The sequence below is a fragment of the Hipposideros armiger genome, unplaced genomic scaffold (genome assembly GCF_001890085.2).
Source record: "Hipposideros armiger isolate ML-2016 unplaced genomic scaffold, ASM189008v1 scaffold_95, whole genome shotgun sequence".
NCBI lineage: Eukaryota > Metazoa > Chordata > Mammalia > Chiroptera > Hipposideridae > Hipposideros > Hipposideros armiger.
The window spans coordinates 2,182,267-2,201,122 of record NW_017731445.1 but is presented as its reverse complement, the minus strand read 5'-3'; the positions used below and the strand labels follow the sequence as shown (position 1 = coordinate 2,201,122).

Below are 18,856 nucleotides of genomic sequence, written 5' to 3'. Positions count from 1 at the left end.
CATCTTAGCTGTGGAGGGCAGTGTCACTGGCCCTCATATGTGGGATCCGAACCAGGGCCCTCTGGCGTCCCAAGCCAGTTCTTAACCATCGTGCCACTTGGCCAGCCTGAAAAGCTTGTTTCTTTAACTCCTACTTCACACAACAGAAAACCAAGGTTCAGAGGGATTAGATGATTTGTCTGCTGTGCCCTAGCTGGTAAATTCTGGAGCTAGCATTAGAATCCAGACAGCCAGATGCCCCGGTGTCAGTGGATCCAATATTCTCGCTGCTGTCAGGAAGAGGCACTCACTGAGAAGCCTGGCTGGTGATTCGAATCTTGAGCATGTCTAATTTCTAGCAGGATGAGGCAAGTTTTGTTTTGCATTGTTCAATGTTTTTGGTTTGTTTTTCTTACAAAGCATGGAAAAGGTAAGAGGATCCTCAAACACCGAAACTTAATCTTGACTAGAGATGGTGCGATAGCACAGAGAAAAAGTGGATCGATTACTCTTCCTTATGGACCACAAGTTTAGTCACTGGGGGGCGGGGGGGGGGAGGGGAGACGGGGGTAGTTATGAGACCAATTAACACTAAAAATGGTATATGTAAAAATACAGAGTTGTTCTTCAATATTACATTTTTATAGACTCCAAGTAGAATTCCCCCCCCCCCAGAGCACGTACAATCTACAGCACGAGTCCTGAATCACAGGCATTTTTTGGAATCTATTACTCACCATATTATTTCCCTGGTATTTGATGAACGTGAGAAGGGATGATGAAAAACTTTGGCAGGCTTTATACAAGGCTGATCAATATTTTCCATTTCCCCATTTATGCGCCACTACAACTCACCAGCTGAGAGGACAAGTTAACTAGATACAGTATGAGAGAGTAAGCCAAACTGACCTGTAAGTCAAAGCAAAAAGAGAAGGAAAAAATTAATTGAAAGAAGCTGGAGGGAGAAGGGTGCGTATAGCACGGCCGCAGGAAGCTCATAAAGAAGCTTGTGAATTGACCGCTTCACATATACCGAAAGTGGCGAAGCGAGTGAGAAGGTACCCTCCGTACACCTAGCATTAGTCCAGCACTGTGTCTCGCTCTCCACGTCACTGTCAGCAATCCATGGAGCCCTGGAAAGAAGAGGCTTCAGTCTCAGATTCAATACCGAAGGAGACCTAGACGAGAACCTTGCCACCATGGCCGGTTTCTGCATGTGTTCGCTCCCTCTAAGATGTTTGGTGGGCTGCGTGCTGCCCATTAAAGTTGATCTTGACAGCTCTGGCTTCAGGATCCCTGACACTGCAAAGTTTTGGTACCTTGCTTTCTGGGTCCCCACTTATCCCCAAGGACTTGAGAGTTGGCAGTCATGGAACCAAGCTAGGGGCAAAGTTACATCTTAGCCAGGTAGATTACCAGCCTCTTTCTACCTCTTAGCATGCTCTAGTGCAGCGGTTCTCAACCTGTGGGTCGTGACCCCTTTGGGGGGGTCAAACGACCCTTTCACAGGGGTCGCTGGGTACTCATATGTGGGCGTATCTGCATGTGGACCTGGAGACGGATAGAGGAGCGGTGTCTTGGTTCCTAAGACCATCGAAAATATGTGTTTTCCGATGGTCTTAGGCGACCCCTGTGAAAGGTTGAGAACCGCTGCTCTAGTGGGTTAGGATGAAGAGTCTATTAAAAGCCCATTACTGAGCTTCTCCAACTAAATTAAGCAGAGCTTGGGGATAGTGTTAGAATTAAGAGCATCAAATACCAAACCATCATGCAACCAGGGAACCAGGAAACAGCCATGAGGCCAAGGTTAGGAATGTGGACTCACAGTCCATAAGAAGCCAGGAGAACAATAAAGAATGTAGTCAGGAATGCTAAATACCCAAGTTAGGTTTCCTGGAAAAGAAAGAAGAATTAGGAGCAGTCACTAAAGTTCTAGCTGCTTCTACAGATGGGAGACCAGGGAGACAGAACTCCAACAAGTACAGCTCCTGTGGCTTGAAAGGACCTGGCTGCATCTGTTGAAGTCTCCTGCACTTGATTCTGCCTCACAAGTTTACCCCACAGGCCATTCAATCTGTTTATTTTCCTATACAATTTGGGTAAGAGTGAATGTTTATTAAATTTGCTTCTGGAATAGCCACAGCCCCCATCTAGCACACAGCCCCCATTGACACGTAATAAAGCAATGGCCCAAAGCCTTCTCTGGGGCTCCAGTTAACATGGTTGTGCAGACAAAGAGGGGCCGTCAGATGAGTCCCTGGCCTAATGAGATACACACTTGATGGGAGTTACCTCTAGGAAGGGCAAGAAAAAATATGGGACCAGGGCATTAAAGAACTTCAACTTTACCTGTAATGCTTCACTTTATGTAAAAGTATCAAATTTGAAGTTTAAAATGTTAGTTATAAATTTTGCATAGTGGAAATGAGTCATTTGTATATTATTGCCTGTGCTCTGGTATAATTTTTTTAATGTATCAAAAGAAAAAGAAGAAACCAAAAACATGCTAAGAGGAAGAGAGGAAGGACAAGGGACATTAGAAATGAGAAGGATAGGACTAGAGGGGCAATGAGAGGAAAGGGGGGCTCCATGGGGTAGAAGGGGGACAAGGAGGAAACGTTTATGTTGAAAGTCTCCATGATGCTATCAGTAAACCCAGTGGTAAACTGATACCAGAACCCAGATCTACAGAGGTACTTACCAGTACCCAAACTAAAGGAACACTGAAGGAGTTCTAGAAACCATGGATAGAGACAGAAATTCTCAGGACCCAGGGAAAGACCAAAGAAGTCCCTCTAGGAACAGTGCTGCCAAGGCTCCAAAGGAGAGAACTGCAGTCAACAGGTGAATTCCATAGGTGTCCCCAGAATTCCAGGGACCTAATACCCATCTGAACTTCTCATCAGATATTTTGAATTCTTTCATATAGTCCAGCATGGCAGTGTTCCTCTGGCTTTAAAATAGAAGCCAATGAGAAAACAAGAGTTCACCTTACAGTGAAATTCTGAATCAATCTGTCAGAAAATGGACCTTTTCTATGATAGAGACCTATACTGCATTTACATTTCTGAAATAAAAGCATAGGCAGTAAACATACTACCTGGTGATTGCCTACTCGTTGTGTTAGAAGCACAAAAGCCCATTCCCTTTTGATATAAGAAAGAAAGCTGGAGTTCTTTACGTTTATAAGACTTTCATATCCAGTAGTAAAACTAGCAGCTTATAAAATTTTCAAGGTTGGAGAGGATATTCCAAACATGTATTGATTGTTTCCTTTCATTAACTGAATACTAGGTAATGGAAGAGGATTCATAACTGCAGGCAAAACACATCCTCTCATTAATACCAGCTGCTTAATTAAATCAATTGAAAAGTTCTAATTTCATTGTGTCTTTTCAGATACTTGCACTCATTTACTGAGAAAGGAAAATTTTAGATGGCTAAAGTCACATTTGGTTGAATTTCCTCAGAAGAAACAGTCTTTTACTACAAAAGGGAGTGTCTAAGACAACCTACTGACAGATTCCCTCCCCTGGCTGTTGAACCTGTCGGAGAACAAAGCCATCATACACATCAGGATTGATTTCTCTAAGCTACATATGATTAAAAAGAAAAAAGGTTAGTCTCTTCACTTGATAGTCACACTTCAGTCCCTGGAGAAAGTAGAATTTTACCACAGAATCTGGCCAGCAGAAAAATACCACAATTTAAGAAACTACACTTAATGCATATCTTCTTCAAATAGAAGGGTTGCTCTGTATTGCCTCGGTTGTGACTAATGCCCTTCCCCTACAAAAAATAAATCCTCAAAGGATGACTGTATTAACAAAAGCAACAGTAATTAGATAGAGTGAGCTCTTACCATGTGCCTGGAACCCTGCAAAGCTCTTGTCAAAAGACCAGACTACGACTCACCACCAACCTTCAAGGGTAAGTTTATCCCAATTTCAAGCTGAAACTCAGACTACCGAGTGACTTTTCCAGGGTCACACAACTACCAGGTGACAGAAACAGGTTTCAAACTCCGATCTGTCCGACTTCCAGATATACACTCCTAAACATGACATGGTTGGGATTCTACTTCTCCAGAGGAACAGAAAATCTAAATTCTCTCTCCAAGGTTTACCCACTTCAGGAGATCTAAGAACTCTTCAGGTATTTTCTCGTGGACCAAAGGTCTGTTTGTCCTTGCTCCCTGTTAGCTCCTAGAGCCAGAGCTCAGATGTGCTCCTTTGATCCCAGAAGACCAGAATAGCTTCCAACAGAAGATGGTTGCTTTCGAAAATAAAGGTGGGCCAGAAACTTGGTGCTGTAGATTGAATGTTTGTGCCCTATCACCCAAAGTTCATATGCTGAAGCCCTGGAGGTGAGATCTTGGGAAGTAATTTTGCTTAGTGGAAGTCATGAGTGTGGGACTCCCATGATGGCATCAGTGTCCTTATAGGAAGAGGAAGAGAAACCTGAATGCTCTCTCTCTTTCTCTGTCACTTGAGGACACAGCAAGAAGTCATCCATCTGCAAGCAAGGAGGAGAGCCCTCACCAGGAACCAGCTCAGTTGGCACCTTGATCTTGGAATTTCCAACTTCCAGAATTGTGAAAAATAAATTCCTGGTGTTTAAGCCACACCGTTTTGATATTTTGTTATGGCAGCCAAGTTGACTAACTGGTGTCCTATGAAGTTCGAAAAGATTTTCCAGTGAAGGCGTGGTCACGTCCAGCTGTGTCCAGAGCAGTGTGGGGAAAGCTGGGCCTCTTCATGAGAATAGTACCACCTCTGGAGGGTGTTTTGGAACCAGATGGGCACCTTTTTTTGGTCACAATGATGGTATGTTGCTGACTTTTAGTGGGCAGGGCCAGGGACCACCAGGCATTAAGGATTTCTCCCTGTTTATAATGAGCTGAGCCTAGCCCCTGATTCTGTTCTATATATAAGCACAAAATACCTTCGCATAGCTTTAACATCCACCAAGAATACAGCTACCGTGTCTAATAAAGGAAAGATTACTGTTTATTTTCTTTGGAACAAATAATGTGGCTCACCCTATCAGAAAATCATGTCACTAACAGCTATATCACGGTGATATGAGTCTGCAGCCCACTATACCTCTATCAGTTGGACTATGTGGCATTGTGTTTACAGAGACTCTACATGTGCAATATCTGACTGCTGCATCGTGTCTTCTAGTGGGGCTGGGTCATATTGCTTGATTCAAAATTGTTTTCCATTTCTTTTTCCTATACTTAGGGCAGTATTTTGATTAATTTTTGCAGATTATGTATGCATACATGTGATATTATCTATGATTTTCATTTCAGGATAGAGAAGAGCCATGTCAACATATTTCTTATGTTAAGAGGGTAACTCACAGTGTTGAGAACCACTCTACTCTCCCACTAAACAGAGTGCAAACTCCTGTCTAAGCAACATGGATCCTCAGGCTAAAAGGAGGATGCCCTACTCAGTGTGATCTCAGCTGTGGGTGCTCCCAACAAAAAGTGAGATGTAAGGGCTGGCTGAGTGGCTCAGTTGGTTAAGAGCTCGCTCAAGAGTGCGAGCTCTGAGCAACAGGGTCGCTGGTTTGAGTCCCGGCCCGAGCTGAGCTGCTGCTGAGCTGCCAACAGGTGGCAGGATGGCTCAGGTTAAAAAAAAAAAAAAAAGTGAGATGGACTCCCAACTGCCATTGCTTTAGAGTCACCTATCAAACCATTTGTTCAAACTAAATCCTTTACTTTTTTGGAACAAGTCAACATCCAACACCACTACTCACATCCAGCATGTCTTTCTATCCTGAGTGCTTTTATAGAGGCCTTTTTATACTCCTACGACAGTGGATTACCCAACCCACCCGGTGGTCTATAACCTGAAATGACAAGGAGAGGGGAATGAAATTTTGGTCCCTTTCTTCCCAGGAGGGTCACTGAAGTCCTTATGAAAATGTACTTACCTTCTGTTTCCCCTATAGTTTTGAATTATGACTATCAACACACTGTCATAGTGAAAATCTCACTGGAGAATCCATGAAAACCACTGACAATCACTGACATGTGTGTTCTCTCTTTGATGCCAAGATGACATGTTGTAAGAGACAGGTAGGACAAGAACTATCTTCTTACCCAGATGAAGAAAGTGAGGCTCAGAAGGTGATAAGGTGCTTTCTCAAAGACACAGAGTTCATGAGTAGCAGAGCTTAGACTCAAATCCCAGGTTTTCAGTCCACACGCCAGCACAGGTCCCAGCAAAGTGATAAAAACAGAAAATCTTACAAAGCCACCCCAGAGTCAAACAAGCCCCTTCTACAATACCCCCTTGAAAATGTATTTTCTTTCTTAAACAAGGTCACCAGAGTCATCATCTAGACAAGCAGAGAGGATATTACTTGCAATTTGGACTGTTTTACCACCAGCTGGGCCCCAGAAATCCTTCTAACACATACACTCTCACACACAATCTCCCATGTGTTACTTACTCAGCTGCTTATTAATGGGACATGTCCAGGCAACTTAAAATCATAGCTAGGGGCTGCAAACTTCCGATTGGACTTATCAAACACCACTGCTTATTACCCACTGCGTTCCTAAACTCAAAGGTCCTGCAGAGCCTGGGGAAGAGCAGGAAGCTTCAGAGTGCCCCTTGCTGGTATCAGTTCCTCATCACAGCAGGACAACTTTCTCTTTCCTGCAATCCCATGTTGCTTTGACAAGGGCCATTCTTCTTTTCCCTTATCAAACATGGCACCTCACCATATCTCCTAGGAGGGCACTCCTGAACTCCAGGAGAGCACACCCGGTGCTGGTGGAACAGCTCTCCTGTGTGCCTCTCAGAACTAACTTAGATGTGGGGGGTTGCACGCATCTCTGTGAGTGAGAAAGGCTGTGGGCTCTGGGACCTGGAAACCAGTGCTTACTACCACCAACTGGAGCGTCTCTAGGCTGTGTGCATCAGACAGACATTCACCCCCAGTGCCCACCCATCAGAGATTACACCTTAAGCATGGTGCTTGCTCTGCATGAGCTACATCAATGAACAAGTACCACAGATTACATTCAGCGGTTAAAATGACACACAGTGGAATCCCACCGCTAATTTTTTTCCAAGAAGCAACTTTAGTACAAGATAGATGTCTCTTGTGCTCAGTCCCAGACTCTATGCTGTCAAGTCAACACAAGGATTCCAGTACGGAGTGTCACATCTAGGGGAGATCCATGCTACCTATTCCAAAGGACAGGACTTAATGAAGGCTTCAAACATTTTGGGTCTGAGCTCTGCTTCCAGTAGGAATTTTCATAGGTTCGAGAAGGTACAGTCAGTACAGGCTGAGTACAGATTATCCTCACTAATCACTTAAAGGGCCCATTGGGTATGTGCATGTTAGAGCCTCCTTGTGTGGGCTCCATCGCTGTGAATCCAAAACTTACAGGAAATGTCAATGCAGAGCTTGGGCAGAGACTTAAAAGTTTAAAAATAACAAAAGGAAGGCAAAGTTACATGGCAAACAAATAGAAATGTTTTGTGATCCCCAACCTTACTGGATATGACAATGTGTATATAACGGTAAAAAGACCCCCCTCCCACATGATACTAGCAACCAAGGTCAAAGGTAAGCTGTGAGAAAACTCATGACTGTGGCAGGGAATTCCAGGTGGGAAGAGAGAGAGACAAATTCACAGAGATAGGAGGCTCCATGTATCCATACTAAGGGGGTTAGGCTTTGAAAGGCAAGACACTGGAAATTTCTCAGCAAGAGCAATGTGTACAACAGGGAAAGTTGAGAAGATACTTTTGGTGGTCCAATTATATAAATGCCACAAACCATAGCAGTCTCATATTCCATGCAAATAAACCAAAGACTCCCATCATACCCCCAAGAAGGTTTTGTAAAAAATTAACAAGGGAGTATTTTAGGAGAAAACCACAAAGAGCCCTCAAAAAACCCAGATAACCCCATGGAAAAGCACCCTTGACTTACTGCCCTGATTGTAAACCCAACACACACACTGTCGAGCCTAGGTACAGAAAAAGTATTTATAGCGGGACAAGATTTAAAAGGCCAGTAACGTTCCCTTCCAGAGATACTCCGGTGATTAAGAAAATAAAGATTCTAATGGAACAGCTACTCTATCTGACAGGGTACCAGACCTGTTAATAGAAAGAAACAAACTGAAGCCACTTCATATCAGAGTCAGAGGAAACGGGAAGAGAGTTTGACCTGATGATAAGTAGCTCCTGTTTTCACTTTCAATTTCCAAATAACCCTTGTTGCAATATTTCCAATAATTTCCCCAGCGAATCTTCCTCTGAAGTGGACCTGATTTAAGGAAATGATATTAGATCTACAAGGCACAGTTCCATTTCTCTTCGCATCCTGTGAATGTTCTTCCATGGGCAGAACCTCCTGAGATTTCTTAAGAGACCAGGCACAAGGCAGGATAGGGATTGGGGCCTGGAATGAAGAAAATGAAGAAAAAGCAACTTTATTGGATATGATGAAGATGTCCTCGCAAAGACAAAAAAATATATATATATATATATAACTACTGCTTTGTTTTCCTTCAAATTACTAACAAAATTTCTAACTACTACACGCTGCCAAAAGGTCCTAATCAAAACAACAGAGGGAGATTGGATGTTTTAATTTCTCTCTTCAAAGAATCTTCTCTAAGGCTCCAGGTTTTACCTGAGATGAGTCAATTTGGTATTGTGGTAGTAACATAAATACTACTTGGTGCCTCTTGTTTTGTTCTATCATTTTATTTTTGCCTTCCTCAAAACAAAACAAAACAAAACAAAAAAAAACAAAAACAAAGATGCTAGATGGAAGCCAGCTGTAAGCATGATCATTTGGGAGAAAAGAATAAGAAACTAAAAATTTACAGTGTGCCTTTTTAAAGCAAGAGGCCTCACCTAGACTTATCTAGTCACGTTTAGTATTAACGCCCATCTTTCTGTATGTGAGATTTAGAACTCAAACAACCTGGGGACACTAGCTTCAACTCAGTAAGGACACCGATCTGTGCTTAACTCCTCCAGACTGCTCAGAGGAATTATTCTCCTGAGGGTCAGTCCACAGTCTCCACCCAGCGCATAATGATGTCACGTTTGCAGAGTATTCTGAACCTTCTCGGAAGAAAGACAGTGTGCGAATCCAAGACATTCTTCTCACACTGTGTAAGACATAGCCATCTTGTTTGTTTGTTTGTTTTACATTTAGAAAACTACCCCTCTAGCCAGGCGAGGGCTATGGAACCACTATAAAAGGAGATCTTGCATGACCTTCCTAGATTTTCTGTTGAGTGTTTGGAATAGTCGTTGTGCCAGCCAGCCCTGTCTCCCTCACCTCTATGTGCTTTCTTTGAGTTGTTGCTAAAGGGGAGGAAGAGAGAAATGAAGGAATGTAAAGAGACAACTAAACAATGATCCATCTTCCTTGCAGTCACTTATTCCCGGAAGGGTGCCTTTCTGAAGTTCACCAAAACAACCTGATTAAAAGGTCTGCTCGTCTGTTCCAATTCAATTTCACAAACATGACAGGCCAAACAAGTATTTAAGTCATCATTTTTTCCCTTAAAGTGTGTACTTCTTGTAGCAGGAAAAACGTAAGTTTTGATTTTTAAAGAAGGATATTGGTGATAATGGGGTGTTATGGATAAGCAGGTGAAAGGCAAGTATTAGATTCATTAGAAATCTTAGGTATGTCTCATTTCTCAAACCCCCTCATCCTAATCCCAATTCTTCGCCACCTCTCCATCTCTGTCTACATAAGACCTCTGATGTGTGCTTCCAAATGGCTTCCATTGTCTTCTTCTCAAAGCAAATCCAAGTCAATTTAGGAACAAAATCTGATTTGGGTCATGACGCATTAATTGTCCTTCAATTTGGGTCAATAGCCACAAGCCATTCTTCAACTCTTAACAGGAAACCTCTCCTAAAGGAGCAGCTTTTTATTTCCCTCACATGCAAGAATTGTCCACGCAGAAAAACAATCAGACCCAGAAAACTGCTGTGATAAACACACTTTCTGAGGGAGTTCAATTTATCCTGGGGTGGAAGAAAAAATCCTTAAGGTCTCAAGACAGAATTCTAACTTCTGCCAGGTGTTAAGTTGTTCCCACCACAGTTTAACAAAACCACAACCTGCACGTGGTTATCCTACCACATGATCAGCTAAAATTGCTATTTCTTTATATTCAAAAACATACTTTCTCTCTCACACGACTTATTCAAGGGGTCTTTTAAGATTTCAGTGGAAAACCCAGCTCCTGCTGTAAGTGCTTCTCCAATTACAATGGAATCTCCTTAACTCTTTGATCTGTCTATCCATTTATTCCAGACTTCTGACTCTCGGAATCATTAAGTGGTCTTTCCTCTTTTAGATGGCAAACTCTGTCATGCCTCATAATTGAGTGGGCACTCGATAAATGAATGCTATAGTGCTCTGAGGAATAATACACTTCCTATTGGCAGCAAATCCAAGAGAAAAGTTCCTTAGAAGAAAGGACTGTCAATTACCACTTAACAAGTCTGAATTTTGGCTCCCATAGAAAAAGTAAACAAAGCAATAACAACTCACTCCCCACCAGCAGCTGCATTGCTATCTAGTTGCTGCCCTCCAGTCACCTGGAATGTGGCTGGTCCCAGAGAAGGTACTCCACAAGTCCTTGTTGGTAGATTGATTTGTTAAGGCATGAGATTGGTGACATGTAATCCATCACTGATAGGTAGACGCCCCTGGGTTCCTAACAGTCTGGCCATGGAGAGCTTCTGACCTCCCATAGTCCTTGGCTCTCTTACAGCTGGGAATCTAGCTGGATGTGAGACGCTGGGCCAAGGGCAGGGTTCACAGAATGAGGAAGGGGAGGCCATTCTGGAACACTGGCAGGGGACGGTCTGTTCTTGCTTCTTCAGCAGCAGCCAACAAACTTCCCTGTCTCCCCAAGGGTGAAGTCCACTTAAACTTTACCAGCACCTTACCTTCTATACCACCCTGTCCCAGAGCTTCAGGCTTGACACCAAGGGAGTCACACTTAGAATGTGAATCACCTGGGAAGCTTAAAAATGCTCACACCCAAGCCCTATTTTCAGACATTGTTATTGGATTGGTCCGAGTAGCACTCCAGTGTTCATAGTCTTAAAAGCTCTCCTGGGAATTTCAATCTGCAGGCAAGGTGCAGAGCCATCGTCTTCCGTTGTTCTAATCCTGGCCCCTACCTGTAACCCCTTTGCCTATCTTTTATATGGCATCTGCTGATCACAACAACAATAATAAATGTCATTATTATTAATAATAGTGGCTAACAATTCCTGAGCATTTATTGTATGCCAGGTATTGTTCTAACTGCTTTACTGCTTTACTTGTATGAATGCCTTGAATTCTCATAGGAAGTCCATGTGCTTGTGACCATTTTTCAGGTGAAAAAAAAACTGAGGTATGGAGAGAAGTTAAATAAGTGGCCTAAAATTTTACAGCTAGTAAGTGACGGAACCAGGCTTGACTGGCTCCAGCGCCTTCTCTCTTAACCATTAACCTACACTGCCTCTCTGCACTCATTCTGTGCACGAAGGCTTGTAGGTACCACATGGATGCCCTTCGGATCCTGTACAATCATAATCACCTTCTCAGATAGTCATATTTCTAAATACACACATCTGATCTCATTGTCCAGGAATCTGTGTTTTAACTTTCAATGGATAACTGCTTATTGGATAAAAATCCAAACAATATTCAAATATCTCCCTCAATTGTACTCCCACCTTACACCACTCTACCCTCCAAAAATTCTGAATTATTTGCACCTCCTTCAATCTACCACAGAACCCTAAAAGCAGGCTTGAGAATTGGGACTCTCCTCCATACTCCAGATATGGTTGCTATCAGCATTGGAACTATTCATAAATGTGTTTCTAAAACAATTTAGAGAGGTGAAGACAAGACCTTCCCAAATAGCCAGGTTACAAAGAAGCATATCCATTCAGAAACTCAGCTCCTCAAAGATTGTGAGCAGTAGCATCATATGAATTTAAACCACACACATAACAAGTAAGAAAACATTAGATACATCAACTATCCACTTCCACAAAATTACTAAAAGTTTGAAAATGGAACTATCATGGTAAAACTGTACATACTTAAAAACTTGCTGCATCACTCATAACTTACAGATTAAAATTCATATGTCCTAAGAAGCATCTATTCTTAGCTAGCCCAGGAGGGGCCACAAAGCCCCCATTTCCATAGAATCTCTTGTTATTAAGACTGTTTCACATGCTATAGCACTGCATTCCAAAATCTCTTGCAAACTGTATTTATGACAAATAAGAAAAATCAAATTTGGGACCAGGATCTTAGAATTAATTATCAGCATTTTTGGAAAGTGAAGAAGTGGTTCAGCATTTCATTCCTTCATTGAAAAACAAGCAAAACAAAATGCAGTATGTGGACGCCCTACGTTGGTCTCTATGAAATTCAATGTAAACTACTTGTTTGCTTTACATCTCCCAGGTCTGTAAATCTACCCACTGCCCTGTGATACTGTATTCACATCTGTCATCGACTAGACAAAACCCAGTTTGTGCTGTCTTTGTTCAGAGAGAGAAAAATATTGTCCTACCCTGTATCAGATAAAAAGCTCACACATTACAGAGTCATCTGACTTCTCATAAGTTTAGCCCAGGCTGTCTCAACCATGTCACCATTGACAATTTGGACCAGATAGATCATTCTTTGTCGTGGGGGGCTGTCCTGTGCACTGTAAGATGTTTGTTCTGCAGCAGCCCTGGGCTCTACCCTATAGATGTCAGTAGAACCACTCCCCAGGGCATGACAACTGTCTTGAAACAAGGCCCAATATTCATGAGGGGGAAAAAAATTGCTCCCAATTGAGAACTACTGGTCTAGCCTCATACTCAGCCCATTTTGGAGTTTCATTCTAGCCATAACTCTTTACCACATTTGGCCACATTTTTGCTTTCTGAAATTATTCAAAAATAGCCTGCAAATTAGTCTTTAGCCTTGGAATTTCAAAAAATGTGTTCTTATTAGATTGTAACCCTCAATAGGGTTTCATTTGTAACAAGTCCACATTGAGCATTTGATTTGGGGTTGATGTGGGGGTGGGGAGTTGACTTGGCCAAGATGCACAAGAAGGTAGTTGATTAAGCCTGTCCTTACAAACACCTGCATTCCTCTTCTGAATCCCCGCTAGGAAGGGTGGGGCTTATTATGTCCACTGGATTGCCACATGTGGAATTTTCCCCAGTACTTTACGGCATGCACACCACATCCCTCAAGAGGGCACCTCTATGAGTTAGTTACTTGTTAGTAACAGAAAACTCAGTCCAAACTGGCTTAAGCCACAAAGGGAATTTATTGGCTCAGGTAAGTGAGAAGTCCTACAGAATGGTAGCTTTCAGCAGAAGGATGAACTGGGCTCAGGCTCGAGGTCAAGGTTGGGTGCTGTTTCTCTGATTCTCTCAACCTCTTCTTCTCTGTGGGTCAGTTAGTCTTCCAATTGGCTTCCTTCCTGGTAGCACAATGGCTACAGCAGTTCTGGCCTAACATCCATACACCACATTGCTTAGAAGAGCACGGCTTTCTACCCAAGCAAAAGCCTCTTCACTGTAACTGGACCAACTTGTGTAATGTGCTAAAGGCTGAAACATCCAACCAATGTGGCCAGGAGAAGGCCATAGGCTGACTGGTTGAGGTCCTTGAATCACAATGGCTGAGCAGAGAACTTATGCTGGTGGGTTTAGAACAGTGGTCCTTAAGGTGTACTCTCTGACCAATGGCAGCTGTATCACCTGGGCACTTGTTAGAAATACAAATTCTTGGGCCCCACCCCAGACCTGGTGAATCAGAAACTCTTGGTATGGGGTCCAGCAATCTGTGTTTTTATAAGTGATTCTTGTGAAAGCTAAAGTTTGTGACCTACTGGTTTAGACCATCAGTCCCTGTCCATGGAGACTGAAGTGGAGTAAATCCTATTCATTTTCCTGGCTTATCACACAGTTAGAAAATGATGCAGTGGAGACCTGGGAAGTTACCATCAAATACTTCAGAAGGGGACTGCTCCAGGAGGGGACAGTTCATTTCACTCCTTACTTCCTAGGGTAAAGCTATGGCATAGAAAATAGAGTAATCAGTGCTTCAAACTAGCTAATAGCTTGAAGATGACTTCTGCTGCCCCTATTTATTAGTTTATAGGGCTTAAAGGAAATGCCCCACATTCTCTGTAACATTTTATATGGAAAAATTGGACAAATAAAGGTATATATGTTTGAGAGAACAAAAGCTACCGTGTTTCCCCGACAATAAGACCGGGTCTTATATTAATTTTTGCTCCAACAATCTACATTTATTCATTTATTCATGTACAAAAAACTCTACATTTATTCAAACAGTCATGTCAGGCTGACAATCTTAACTGGGACTTAGGTTTGGGGTAGGGCTTATATTGCAAGCATCCTGAAAAATCATGCCCGGGCTTATTTTCTGGTTAGGTCTTATTTTCGGGGAAACATGGTACTTGGGAGTTAAAACTGCACTAAAAAATTCTCTAAGAGGATTTCTGAGTCCTGGAGAATTCTAAGAATCACCTGAATAGGGTTCCACATACAGCTTTGTGGGTGCTGCCACCCTAGACTTACTGAATGCTGATCCCTGAGGGAGAACCAGGGAATCGGCACTTTTAGCAGACATTCCCAGGGGTTCTCATGGACTGTGCACATTTAGAAAACTCTGTCCTAAGAGACATATCTAAAGGGCTAGGGGGAATAACTCATGAAGGAATTATACGCACATTTCTCACTGCAAATAATATTGTAGCTTCCTCCCCTCCTTTCTTTATGTATTCCCTCACTGCCAGGGGCCAGGGTCTCTAACTGTCTTCCCCCTTGTCCTATTCTGCTCTGCTTCCCAGATAAGTCACCCTTCATACCACTGCCAGAGGGAACTTTCTGAAACACACAGGAGGTCTGACTTCTGATCAAAATCCATCACAACAGTGGTCTCCTCCACGGGCAAAATCTAGGAGATGTGTTCACAGAGAAGCACTTAGATGCATGTGTGTTACTGTCAATATTCTCTTTCTTGGAGGCAGTAATAGCTCATGGATACATTTTTTTTTATTTATAAAAGCAAATTAACAAGTAAGTAAATAAATAAAGAGATCCATAATAGGACCAATTATAGTCATGTTGATACAATTCTGTGACTTGAGGATAAAATTAAATACATTTTTAAAAGAAATAAAATATCTCTTTGTACTGAAAGTATGCTTCTTAAAAATTATTTTATTTTTCTCTGTATTTTATAATTACTCCACAGTAATTTACATAACAATTTTTTTTAATTGATCACAAGCCTTCACCATGGCCTACAGGATAAAGTCCAGCGTGTTAGCATGACATACAAGCCTCCGCATAATCCAGTCCTTCCTTGCCTGCCTTCTGTCTTACTTTCCACCATTATCCACTTGACCACCACCCTTGAACCATCCCGAATCCCTTGCATTTCTTTGAATTCCTGATGCTCTTTTGCCTTTGCTCCCTCTGCTCACGACGGTCTTCCTTCATCCTTCACACCATAAATCAGTCAGGTTAATTCTAGGTCATGCTGAGGTAACAAAAGCTGAATAGATGAAAAAACCAAAGGTTTATTTCTCACTTACTCTGTTAGTGTTCAGCAAGTTTTTTTCTCTCGAGACTCAGATGGTAAATGTGTGAACACCACATGGTTTCTGCTGCATAGTTTATTTTTGTTATAATCTTTTAAAAAATATAGACACTACTCTTATTGGTAGACTGTACAAACAGGCCACGGGCCATGTGCTGACCTGTACTCTATGTGACCATTGCCAGAGACATGTAGACAGCAGAGAACTACTCATCGAGTCACTCAGAGACCACGCTGATGAAGCAGCCAGCCACCTCCTGAACATTTCTTGCCATCATTCAGACAAAAAGAGAGGGTCTCATGCAAGTAATGAAATGCTCCAGTCTGCAAGTGGCACCCTGTAACTTCTGCTCACAAATAATTTGCCAAAATTAGTCTTTCCAGCTCACCCGACCATAGGGAGGCCAGGAAGTGCAGTCCTACCATATGTCCAGCAGTAAGGAGAATTAGAATTGCTCGGTAAAAATGACAACTCTACTCAGCGCAGAGACAACTACTCTGGGAAGTCTTTTCTGATACTCTTCGTCCCCCAGGAAGATTAGCTACTCTTTCCCTGCAATCTTATAGCACCTCAAGCATCCCTTGTGCTGTGCATATGGTACTGTAATTGTCACTTCTCTGCCTCCCCCACCAGATCCTGAGTTAGCTTCCTTGAGTAAGCACCTCCATGTGCCCACTGCCTAGCACATTGTGTAGGGATGCTCAGTGTGTATCCCTCTAGCAAATAAATGAATGTAATGGACTGTGGGAGAAATGGGGTTGCCTATGTGCTTACCTAAAGTCTTCTCAATCCAGCAGCATCAACCTCTCTGAGACCATTTAGTTCAACCACATCAATCTCCACTCACAATAAATTTATCATTTCAGTTGTTCAGTTATTTTCTATATTAATCAAATTCATTCCTCCTCATAAACCTTTTCTTCTAAAAGTCCATGCTTTGCAGAGAGCCGGTGCTTGAGGTCGCAGAGCACTTTGCTATCATGTGGATTGGTTTTGTTTTTACTTTACAGGTCAGAAAGCAGGCACAGAGAGAGATACAGTGATTTTCCCAAATTACACAGCCAATCAGAGTGAGAGCCAAAAGTTATGCTTCCTTTTAATTCAGCAAAACAGGTACAGGGTTGAACACAGAGCTGCAGCTAAGTTTGCCAACAGTTTATTTTTGTCCCTTGGAGAGATAGACAGTGTAATACATGTTTGTCAAAGATAAGTCTTATTACACCATATCAATGTTTAGCTTGTAATGTACATTTATCTGAGTAAAATATTTAAAGCAAGCCCTATGACTGTTTATTAATGCTGTATCTGTTCACATGAAGGCCACTCATCCCCTCTACCACTTTTTCTCTTCTGCAAAGTGACACAGCTCATTATCAGATGGTCTTTCAGAACCCTGAGAATATTGAAGACGCCATGCACCTAAGATTTTACCATCACACCTTAAAGCCTACTAGGTGAATAACACCCACGTGCATCTTCACTGCTAAATGGCATAAAACAAATTTCAAGTCCGTTTCACAAGCAACATGTGTGTGGCTGCTGCAGTTCGTATCAAACACAGTTTGTAACCATGGCATGGTCAAAAGAGCGCTCAAAATGAGCTGCTGTGTAAGGCTCCACCAATACATAGAGTTAAGCCCCTTCATGCTGATTACTCCCAATTTGGATATCCCCTGGCCCCACCAAAGTGTATCCTGACCTGGAATTTTCCTCTCCTCTTCCTCTCCTGGCTACAGTAAGCTCTTAATAAATGTCCCATCTGATGACCAGCCTTGACAAATGCCCAGGAGAACCAGGGCAAGGAGAAGGCAGCCAGGCAGTGCCCACCACTTCCCATATCACCATGATATTCATGATGAAAACAATTTTTAAAAATACATAAGCCCTTTATCTAAGAAGGTTACATAGCCCTCCTCATCTTGTTAGATGCCCAACAGACCACACCAGACAACGTACCTTGACTAGGGAAAAGTGTGTAAGAAAACTGAAGTACACAAAAAGCAAATTATGGGCTCAGTACTGTCAGGCACAAAAAAAGAACCAATCCTTTAGAGGAGTCCAGCCTTTGCTTCCTTTTTTCCTTGCCTTAAGTCATGTAATCGAATATTATAAACTATATCAAGAAGAATAAACCTACGGGTTCCCCGCCCCCAAACAAGAAAAGGTTAAGCTTTTAATTACAGGCCCTCAAACTATCATTTTGTGCAATTAGCAATTAACTCTAATTGTTGGTGAAAGAATACGGAGCTGTACTAGCAATTTCCCTCCTCCTCACGCCAGACTGGGTTATTTTCGTCGCGTTCTATCAGAGGACCAGCCACAGCCGCGCGCACTCTCAGTTACACACACTCTCACTTAAAGACACATTTAATTTTTAGTCACAAATGGCATCTCAGCGTGCAATTGAGGCAGGCATCCCGAACCCCACATCAGTGCAGCCCGAACACTTAGACCCCATTCTCTTCAGCACTTTCAGATGGAAAGAGGAGGCCCGAGGAAGCCTCTACCTACCAGCCTCACAGTACCAGCCTCTCCCTGGGGCGCAGGAGAGGGTGGTAGAGAGATTCTTGTTGCCCCTGGAAGCTGCAAATCCCTCCCCGGTCTGCAAGCCCCGTTAGTGGGAAGGCGGTGGCAATAGCAGCAATAGTTGCATCAGCGCTAACTGCTGCCACTGCCGCTGCTGCATTTACTGTTGGCGGCTGTCGGGAGAGTACAGTAATGACTGTAGGGAGCGCACAGCTGCTGCGGCGGCAGGTTCCCTGGATCAGGAAATTAGGGCAGGCGCCGAGGATTGGAGGCGAAGGCTGCGCGCGAGCCAACCAGCTGCCGCCCCGGGCCCCCGTGAGCCTCGGGCGGACGCGCGGAGTAGCTGGGCCCCAGGAGCAGTCCGGGTGGCAGTCACGGCCACGGCCACGGCCACTCACACCCGCACGCTCACACTTGCTCACACTCGCACATCCCCCCGGGGCAGGCACCTGGCTGCCTTATAAGAGGAGCGCGTTGATGAGAAACAAGGGCTGAAGCCGCCTCTCCCCTTCCCCCCTCCGCTGACCACTCCCCCTCCTGCCCTCTCCTCGCTGCTCACCCCGCGCTCCAGCAGTCGCCAGTGTGGGTGCTCGGCGGCCGGCTCCTCTTTTCTGTCTTCTCCTCTGCGCTCAGCTCCCCACCCCCTCTCCCTCCCTCCTCTCCCCTGCTGTGCCCTCC

The 18,856-nt window shown here is 43.3% G+C and overlaps 1 long non-coding RNA gene across 1 annotated transcript in view; it reads right to left on the bottom strand.

The window, feature by feature from the left end:
• Window positions 1-1,459, bottom strand: part of LOC109384500 (uncharacterized) — a 74,399-nt gene extending 72,940 nt beyond the window's left edge. Inside the window, exons 1-2 of the long non-coding RNA XR_002124413.1 lie at window positions 1,013-1,459; window positions 717-888 (exon numbers count right to left, since the gene is read on the bottom strand). This is a non-coding gene — a long non-coding RNA (uncharacterized LOC109384500). The remainder of the gene's footprint in view (window positions 1-716; window positions 889-1,012) is intronic.
• Between the last annotated feature and the right edge of the window lie 17,397 nt (window positions 1,460-18,856).